At 47.4% G+C, this 9,209-nt stretch overlaps 1 long non-coding RNA gene across 1 annotated transcript; it reads left to right on the forward strand.

Moving 5' to 3' along the window:
* The first annotated feature begins 5,582 nt into the window (after window positions 1–5,582).
* LOC135975393 (uncharacterized) lies at window positions 5,583–7,901 on the forward strand. The gene is made up of 2 exons (XR_010592423.1): window positions 5,583–6,022; window positions 7,691–7,901. It is a non-coding gene; the product is annotated as an uncharacterized LOC135975393 (long non-coding RNA).
* The last annotated feature ends 1,308 nt before the right edge of the window (window positions 7,902–9,209 follow it).

A 9,209-nucleotide genomic window follows, 5' to 3' on the forward strand; every position in this document is an offset into this window, starting at 1 on the left:
TTTTGTAAGTAGACAAATGCTAATATTGTCAAAACTCCCCAGGGGATTTAGACACCAAGGGGGTAGATATTCAAAGGCACTTAGGCAGTAACTCAATTATAAAGCAATCTGATTTCGATGCCCAAGTAATTGTACCTTTGAAATATCCACCTCAAGTCCCCATTGGTCTGAATGGGGACGGGGTATCTAAATCCCTTGGACAGCTCAGGAATGTTCAGCCTCTACATCTGTTGTGTTTCCTTTTAAATCCCAATTCTTTTCATCAAATCCCATTTTGAATATTTTACCTGGATAAACTGCAGCTCATAACGTAATAGGGGCCTGCTTCTGAGGTGCTACTGAAATAGATTAATAAATAAATTTGCAGGCGTTTTGAAAACCAGACGAATGACAGATTCCAGAACCAAGCACAGTTAATGTATTCCAATTCTCGTTCAGCTCCTTGGAGCTTTTATGGTGTCATGGATGTTGAATATGCAAATAAAGTAATTACACTCCTTTAAAGATGGCAATGGGAGAAAATCACCAGCAAAAGGAATCACCTTGCTTTGCCAGGCAGAGGGTGTTATAGAAACAAAGATGAAATGTTTGCTACATTTTCTGTTCTTGCTGGCAGCCTTCCTGGGTAAGTGAATCCCAAAGAGATCTGGGATATGTAGGAGAAAGGGGAGCCAACAAGAATGGGACTCATTCTCATGAATTATTGTCCCTTATCTGCAGGTGTCTGGTTCCAAATCTAACTGGTCCAGCCTGGTGCTGAGATTAAAAACACCTGGAGAGTCAGTGAAGCTGTCCTGTAAACCATCTGGGCACAGCTTTATTAATCACTTGCTGTCTTGGATTCGCCAGGATATGAGGGAAGGACGGGAGTGGACAGGGCGGATTAACCCGAGTTCTGGAAGAATTAATTTAAAGGGCGATTCACTGATTCCAGAGACAACGCCATCATCACAGCCTATGTAGAGATCCGTGGGCTGAAAAGCGAAGACACCGCCGTGTATCACTGTGCGAGAAGCACAGTGAAAGAAAACCCTGTCAGAGTCATGAAAAAACGATCCGCAGCGGAAACCACAATCTCCTGAGCCCCCGGGGCAGCAGGAAACAGGAGTCGAAATATACGGTTCATTGCACCCTGCAACCGGAAACGCATCTGCACACCCCAATAGTGAAACCCTAGCACTGCTAGGCCTACAAAAGTGATAGTGAGTTTGGGCATCTCCGTTCTTGGTTGCTCAAACTGAGGCACCTTAAATGGGAAGGATTTATAGAAAATAAGGCTGAGATTTCAAAATCTGACTAGATTTGGACGGCTAAACAAATCCTAACAAAGGACGTTAATGTCGGTGCCCCCTTTGGCTTCCCTTCCTTTTTAAAGCATTTTATACTCTCCAGAAGAAAAATGATTATCTTTGAGTTAAGTATTATCATTCAACTAAAAAGAGGTCCCTTCATTCAGTGACTAGAGCACTGGACTGGGACTTCGAAGCTCCTGTATTTAGTCCTGCTTTGTGTTTGTGCAGTGACTAGGACAATGGGTCCCTGATCCCTGACTGGGGCTCCCACACAACTCCTCGATACAAATAATTAATGATTAGTGGGAATAATATTCTTGTCCCTGACAGTGACTTGCCATGTGACTCTGAGCAACTCACTGCAGCATCTCTGTGCCTCAGTTTCCCCACCTATATAATGCAGACACTGACATTTACTTTGCTTTGAGAAGAACAGCTGGAAGTGCAATATGGGACTGATCTGAAACAGACTGAGGTCAATGGGAGTCTTTCCACTTACTTCATTTCCCTATGGATCAGGTCCTACAGGAGTTAGTGTTATGTCTGGGGATTTCAAACTGGCTAGGGAGTGAGCTGATAAAATTCCATGAGAATTCAATACAAGTCAGGCATCTAACTGCCTTCGGCTCCTTTGCACATCCCAGTATAATTAACTGGAGTTATATCCATAGCAGTAATTAGCCCTGATATGCAGGGGACTTCTTTCCTAGTCAGAGTTCACTCTATAGAAAAAGATCCTTATTTCAGGCCCTATCAGAGGTGAAAGTAAGCCGGTACGGTCGGGTATGGCAAGACCCGGTGCGCCGTATCAGGGTGGCCCGGCTTCCCCAGGCGGCAATTTAAAGGGCCTGGGGCTCCCAGCAGCGGCTGCTGGAGCCCTGGGGTAGCGGCAGCGGTGCTCTGGGGGTTATTTAAAGGGCCAGGGCTTTCACTGCCTCTATGGCCCCGGCCCTTTAAACCACTGCCAGAGCCCCGCCATCACTACCCCAGGGCTCCGGCGGGCTCCGGGGGCTATTTAAAGGGCCGGGGCGGTAGAAGCAGGGGAGCCCTGGGCCCTCTAAATAGCCCCCGGGAGCCCGGCGGCCAAGCCCTGGGCCCTTTAAACTGCTGCCCGAGCCCTCGGCTGCTGCTGCTACCCTGGAGGGGGAGGGGAGGGCACTTACCAGTACAGGGCCAGAGCCGGTCCCAACCCAACCCCGTACCGGTAAGTCCCTATTTCTACTTTCACCCCTGGGCCCTATTATATCTTTTTTATGGAAAGGGAAACTTTAATGCCCTTCAGAGTCTGACAGTTTTTGCTTAAAACCAAGCTATTAGTTTTATGAGAGGCATTCACAGAACATTTAAATACAGGCTTCCCATTCCCTGGTTCTACTCCCAGTAGAAAATATGCAGTTGGTGTCCATTTCTTGTGTCACCTTGGCTTTCCCAAGAGGGAAGTGTTTACTGAGCAGTGTGGTCATTATCTCTCTGTACAACGTGTGTTAGTAGCAGAGTTTGTCAAGAAACAGCTGGGAAGGAAAATCAGAATTTTTTAGGTTTTCTTTTCCAGATTTTATAATGCTGGAATTTGAAAGTTCATTGACATTTTGCAGTTTGGAATTATTTTGATCAGCTCTTCAGTTGTTTGAAGAAGAAAGGGAGACTTCATGACAATGATTGTGAAAAATAGATTTTAGGTTTAAATTAAAATTTGAAAAGTCATCCGTAGGCCCCAATCATTCAACGACTTTGGCACATACTGAAATTTACTCACGTAAGGATTCCCATTGAAGTCAATAGGGTTACTCATGTACACAACATTAACACATGCTTTAGTCTTTTCAGGCCAGAGAGGAAAAATGCTCCTACATAAGAACATAAGACTGGCCATACTGAGTCAGACCAAAGGTCCATCCAGCCCAGTATCCTGTCTGCCGACAGTGACCAATGCCAGGTGCCCCAGAGGGAGTGAACCTAATAGGTAATGATCAAGTGATCTCTGTCCTGCCATCCATCTCCACCCTCTGACAAACAGAGGCTAGGGACACCATTCCTTACCCATCCTGGCTAATAGCTATTAATGGACTTAACCTCCATGAATTTATCCAGTTCTCTTTTAAACTCTGTTATAGTCCTAGCCTTCATAACCTCCTCACAAAAGGAGTTCCACAGGTTGACTGTGCGCTGTGTGAAGAAGATATGCACATGCTAGCCCAGGATTTAGGAGACGGGAGGTTTGCCACAGGCTTCCTACGTGACTGCAAGGAAGTTCAGTGGGGCCAGATGTTTAAAAGTATTAAGGTGCCTAAAGATGTTGACAGACACATAATCAAGTTTTCAAAAGTGATTTCTATTAGAGTTAGATGTCTGCCCTTTTGAAAATCCCACTAGGCACCTATCTGCTTCCTTAAGCACCCAAATATCTTTTGAAAGCAGGTCTCTCAATGCCTCATGTGTAAAACTGGGATGAAACTTCCTGTCTCACTGGTATGTAGTGAGGATAAATACATTACAGACTGTGAAGTGCTCACATACCACATCAATGCAGCCATATAAGTAACTAAGAGATAAATCTGAGGCATACCTCATTACTTGGACTCTTTGAGTCTATCATGCAAGTTACCAGCCTTACTCCTTCTGGCTCTCAGGTTCTGCACTTTTTGAGGGTGGTGCAATCTGCATATGCAAATAAAGAGGAAATTTCTTTCCTTTTTAAAAGACTGCGGTTCGTCCTCAGATAATGCTCTTTGCAGCAAACAGAGTCATTGTGTTCTTCCACTGCAGGGGAAAGCCGGGTATGTTGAGAAGAATAACCATGACATGTTGGTTCAGTTTTCTTCTCTTCTTGGCAGCTCTCCCAGGTAGGTGAATTTCACTGGGACAAGGAAGGGGAAAAACAGAACTAGACAGAAGAATTCTCACCCTGCTTCTTCGTTCTCCACAGGGGTAAAGGCTCAAATCCAGCTGGTCCAGTCTGGGGCAGAGGTGAAGAAGCCGGGGGAGTCTGTGAAGGTGTCTTGAAAGGATCTGGTTATACATTCACTAACTATGCAATCAACTGGGTTCGACAGGCTCCCGGGAAAGGGCTGGTTTATCTAGGATGGACTAACACCGATACAGGGGAGCCTACTTATGCGGATAGTTTTAAGGGGAAAGTCACCATGACTCTGGAGAAATCCCTCAGCACAGCCTTTCTACAAGTGAGCAGCCTCAAAGCTGAAGACACGGCTGTTTATTACTGTGCCAGAGGCACAGTGAGAGAAACCTCATTTAGAGTCATTCAAAAAGGAGAAGTGGATTTCCTCTTGGTGTGTGGCAACATCCGCTTATTACACGAACAAGCAGCATCATGATTTCACTGCTACATTCTGCACACTTGTGTCCCTGCTATCCACCTGTTGTGGGATATTCTGAGTTTCCCAGGGAATTTGGACATCCCGTTCCTGTAGGTTTCTGATGGGTACTGAGTATACGTAGCCCTAAACTGCTCTGAAATTCTCATCCTCACATTGTCCTCTCTTTGGGGCATTGATCTTCATTTTCTTAGGGATGCATGTGACACCTAGTACCATGAAGGCCTGATCTCTGACTGTGGCCTCAAAATGCTATAATAGTAATATTAATATAAGTAACAAATGTGTCCCCACACTGACATGCCAGAGCATTTACAGAGACGTGCACCATCATCTTCATTCTCAGCTGGTATAAATAAGCATAGCGCCATTGGCTTTGATGGAACTATACTGGTTTATACCAGCTGGGAATCCGGTCCCATTCATTCCAATGGAGCTATGAACAATTTCCTACATTTGGGGTTTTGGCCCCACTGACTTCAGTAGAGCTACACCAATTGGAATGAGCTGGAAATCTGGCTCTACGGTAAATAATCTTGAAAAGTGCAACTACAGATAAATACGGTAAAATGGAATGAAATGGGTTTGTGTCAGAAATGTAAGTGGTCATTACAAGTTTATAGTGGGAGATTCAGAATGCAGGAGGTGACGGCTTTTTCCTCCTAAATCAAGAAAATAAGCAAAAATAAACCTTCAATAAAACAGAACAAGCATGAGGTGGAATAAACAAGTTAAACAAAAGAAAAAAGCGGAAACAATAGATACACAATTGCAGAGAAAACAATATGCCAAAGCATATCAAAAAGTATTTCTTCATTCAGAAGTAATTTGAGGAGAGTTTTATCAAACATCCTCACCATCGATCTAGGTTCTCATAGCTTCCCCATCACCAACATAGCTTAATAACGTCATTTCGACTTGCCAGAGGCCATAAGGCCAAGCAAGGATTGTAGGAATGCATAGCTCCTGAATCGCCAGTCCACGGGCGTGGCAAACTGCTCCCATGGCAACGAGGCAGGAGTGACCTTCAATCCAGCGTTTATGTTTGGGAAACTTATTTGGCTGATTTGATTGTCTCCTCGCAGCTGGCATTCACGCGCTCAAGAGATGGGTTTGTTATCTTATGTGCATGTATACTGCCTGGCTTTTCTATGCACAGGAATGTAACCACTAAGAAGTGTTGTAAACAAAGTAAGGAGAAGAATAAAACCCCCAGGAAAAGTTTTCCTGGGAGGCTTTTTGCTTGAGGCTTTTAAAGCTCTCTAGCTACCACAGACTTGGCGTTCTGTTTCCTTTCCTGTGTCGTCACCACAGCTGGTGACCCCGACGTGATACCCCTCTACTCACCGGCTGGATATGCCGAGCGCGCCCGCAGCTGTTTGCCGCCCCTTATTCGTGAGTATGGGGGGGGAGACTTTCCAGTGCCCAGAAGGAGCACGCAAGAGAGTTACAAGAGATTATACGACAGCGATCATGTGTCACTGTCCCGGTCGCTCATATTGAGGACCTTCTAAGGGAAATAGATCGCCAGTGCCCCTGGTATCCGGACTGCGGGTCATTACAGCTTTCTGATTGGATACGGATTGGGATCACCTTGTATAGTAAACCCTGTGCCCCAGTTCAGCACCTGCTGCTCTGGCAGCGTTGTAAGGAGGCGCTGGAGGGGGTCGGCCCCGACAGCCCCAAGCCGGTCCCCCTTTTGCCCCCAGGTGATGGGCCACCCCCCTCCAGCCTGCAGCTGACCCTCCCTGCGCCACCGCCCGTGGCGGCGCCCCCCTGCCTACCGGTCGGGCGGGGGGGCGCTGTCGCCGCGGCGGTGTGGCGAGCGCGTGAGGCCGGTCTCTTGACCGACGAGGAATCCAAGTGTGGGTTCGAGGCGTTTCCCGTCTCTTGGCGGGATAATGGAAATGGGGGGCAGATAGTGGACTGGGAGGCTCTCCCCTACTCGGTTCTGCGCGAGCTCCGCAAGGCGGTTTGTGAGACCGGGGTGTGGTCCACTTTCACCCTGGGGATCATGGAAGGTGTGTCAAACAGTTACTTCTTGCTCCCCCAAGATTGGAAAGACATGTGTCGCATGGTGCTGTCTCCCGCGCAATACGTTGTGTGGGACAGCGAGTACCAGCGAGAGGCGCTTGCAGCAGCAGCACAAGGTGGGGGGGCCTATCTCGCTGAGCAGTTATACGGCACGGGGCAGTTTTCGAGCATCCCCGAGCAGGCGGTGGGCACGCGCCGGGCAGCTTTTCCCATCATTGGCCAGTGTGTCCATCGAGTGTTCCGCAGGGTCCCCGCTGCGAGTGAGTCCTCTAAGTCCTTCGACCCTGGCGGAGTTGCTACAGGCGTGTCCGGACGTACGCACCCCAACCCAAACGCATTTACTGCCTCAACGATCAGCCGTTCGAGGGTGTTATCGACTTTGGGGCAGACATCACCGTCATCGCCGCCGTGCAGTGGCCCGCCCATTGGCCCACAGAGCAGGCTCCGGTGGTTTGGGGTGTGGGCGGGGCGCAGGACTCACAACGAAGTGCCCGATGGTTGGAGGTTAGGGCGCCCCAAGGCACCTGCCGCGCCCGTATCCGGCCCATCATTCTCCCCGTCCACCTCAACCTGTGGGGCCATGATTTATTAACACAGTTCACTGCCACCATCCATATTGATGATTAGGCGTACAGCCCTCCCCCTCCGTTGGCTCACTGACGAGCCCGTATGGGTTGCGCAGTGGCCACTTCCTCTGGACAAGCTGGAGGCCCTCCAGCACTTGGTCAGTGACCAGCTACGGGCAGGGCATTTGGAGGAGTCCACTAGCCCCTTTAATACCCCCGTGTTTGTAAGCACAAAAGAAATAGTTACACCTTGTATAAAAATTGATGTGGCTAGTGTTGTGGAAGTTAAATTGTGGAGAGGATGTGCATTTTTCCCAGAATACGTGCAGTGTATATTGTAGCAGAGGTAAAGGAAATGCAAACCTACCAATATAGGTTGTGTTGTCTTTTTCAGATCACTGGGTGTTTGAAAGCAATGACTGACTGCCCAGAAGGGTTAGACCTCTGTTCTTTTGTCTTTCAGATCATCAGAGAAAACGGATGCCAGCTGAACAGCATTCAATGTACCATGCATTTACTGGTACAATAGGAATTATTTTTGTGTTTTATGGCAAAAATTGTTGTTAAGAATTGCATACCAACAGTCTTTGGAAGCAAGGACATGGAAGGTTAACCCACTCCCCATATTGCCCATGGGATCCTTCTGGCTACCTCAGATTTCTAGCCAGAGGGCTGGGGAGGGAGGAAAGCAATTAGACACCTGAGGTTGTACCAAGTGAACTCCTCAAAGGTGGGTGTGCTTGTCCCGGTTTGTTGCTCCAAAGCTCTGTAATAAAGTTATTTTACTGGAAGAGTGAAGGTTTCCTTTGTAGGTTAAAAGAAGCCGAGAAAGGGAGAAGAGGAAAAAGCACAGAATGAGTTAACTGAGAGGAAAATACAGCTTGCAGGCTCATCCAAGGTCACAGCCAAAACTTGGCTGACCCCCAAGACAAGGGGGGGGGGGGGGGGGGGGGGGGCTTAAATGTGCCCGAGCAACAATGAAATTTGCAAAACACTGCCAGGCATTGATGAAATGTGTTAGGTTTCTTTTCTCACAGATAAAAGAAGTGCTACCCAAAGACCCTAGCAGCCCTGCCATTGATTGAAACCAGGAGACTGAGTCTATGTAAAGTCCATCAACGAAAGACTGCTTTGGCTCCACACTGGAAAGGCCCTTTCCAAGTCCTGTTAACCACCAACACCGCTGTGAAGTGCCAAGGACTGACTGCCTGGACCCATGCTTCTCACTGTAAAAAGACCCCTCCACCTCGGGAGGACTCTCCGACTGATGATAAGCCTATTTCTCCTTCTAGCTCTGCTGTGCCTTCTGGAAAGCAGGAAAAAGAAAGAAAGAAAAAAAAAAGACAAGGTGAAGTGCTAGTAACCTCTCCCTTGTCCACTGACAGACCTACTGTGCCTCTGGATTTTTCTAGAAGAAGCAAAACCATTACAGGGTGATGTGCTAGTAACCTGTCCCCTGTATGATGCTAAACCACACTGTTTCAAGAGAAGAGAAGAAGGAACACTTGCTTCATTGATACCACAAAGTCCAGGGATTCCTGACTACAAGAGACATTAAGAACTAACCCTGGTGAAGAAACAAAGAATTATACACTAGCAGGAAGAAACTTGTGGAACCCATTCTTGAGAATGTGGTATTGATTGGATTTGGGGGTTTATTCTACAGGCTGCGCCCTGTGTTTTGGATAAGTCCTTCAGCATGTATTGCCCTCCCTAATTGGATTTTAAATGATAAGTGCCAAAGGCACCTTGTTGCTATTGCCCCTGCCATCTCCTTTATTACACTATTACCCCTGTAACACATCCAAATACAGACAATGACCCAGAAGTTGCTGACAGAGATGGTATTGAATATCACTGAGGCTGGGAAGGCATTGCAATGGGATCTAGCATGTTCAGAAATTCAGGATTTCCTGAATGACCAGCTAATGGCCATTCGGAATGATCTAGAGCATCAGGCTTGGCCCACTGCCCTTACAGAC

The sequence above is a fragment of the Chrysemys picta genome, chromosome 13 (genome assembly GCF_011386835.1).
Source record: "Chrysemys picta bellii isolate R12L10 chromosome 13, ASM1138683v2, whole genome shotgun sequence".
In the NCBI taxonomy this organism is placed as follows: Eukaryota; Metazoa; Chordata; order Testudines; family Emydidae; genus Chrysemys; species Chrysemys picta.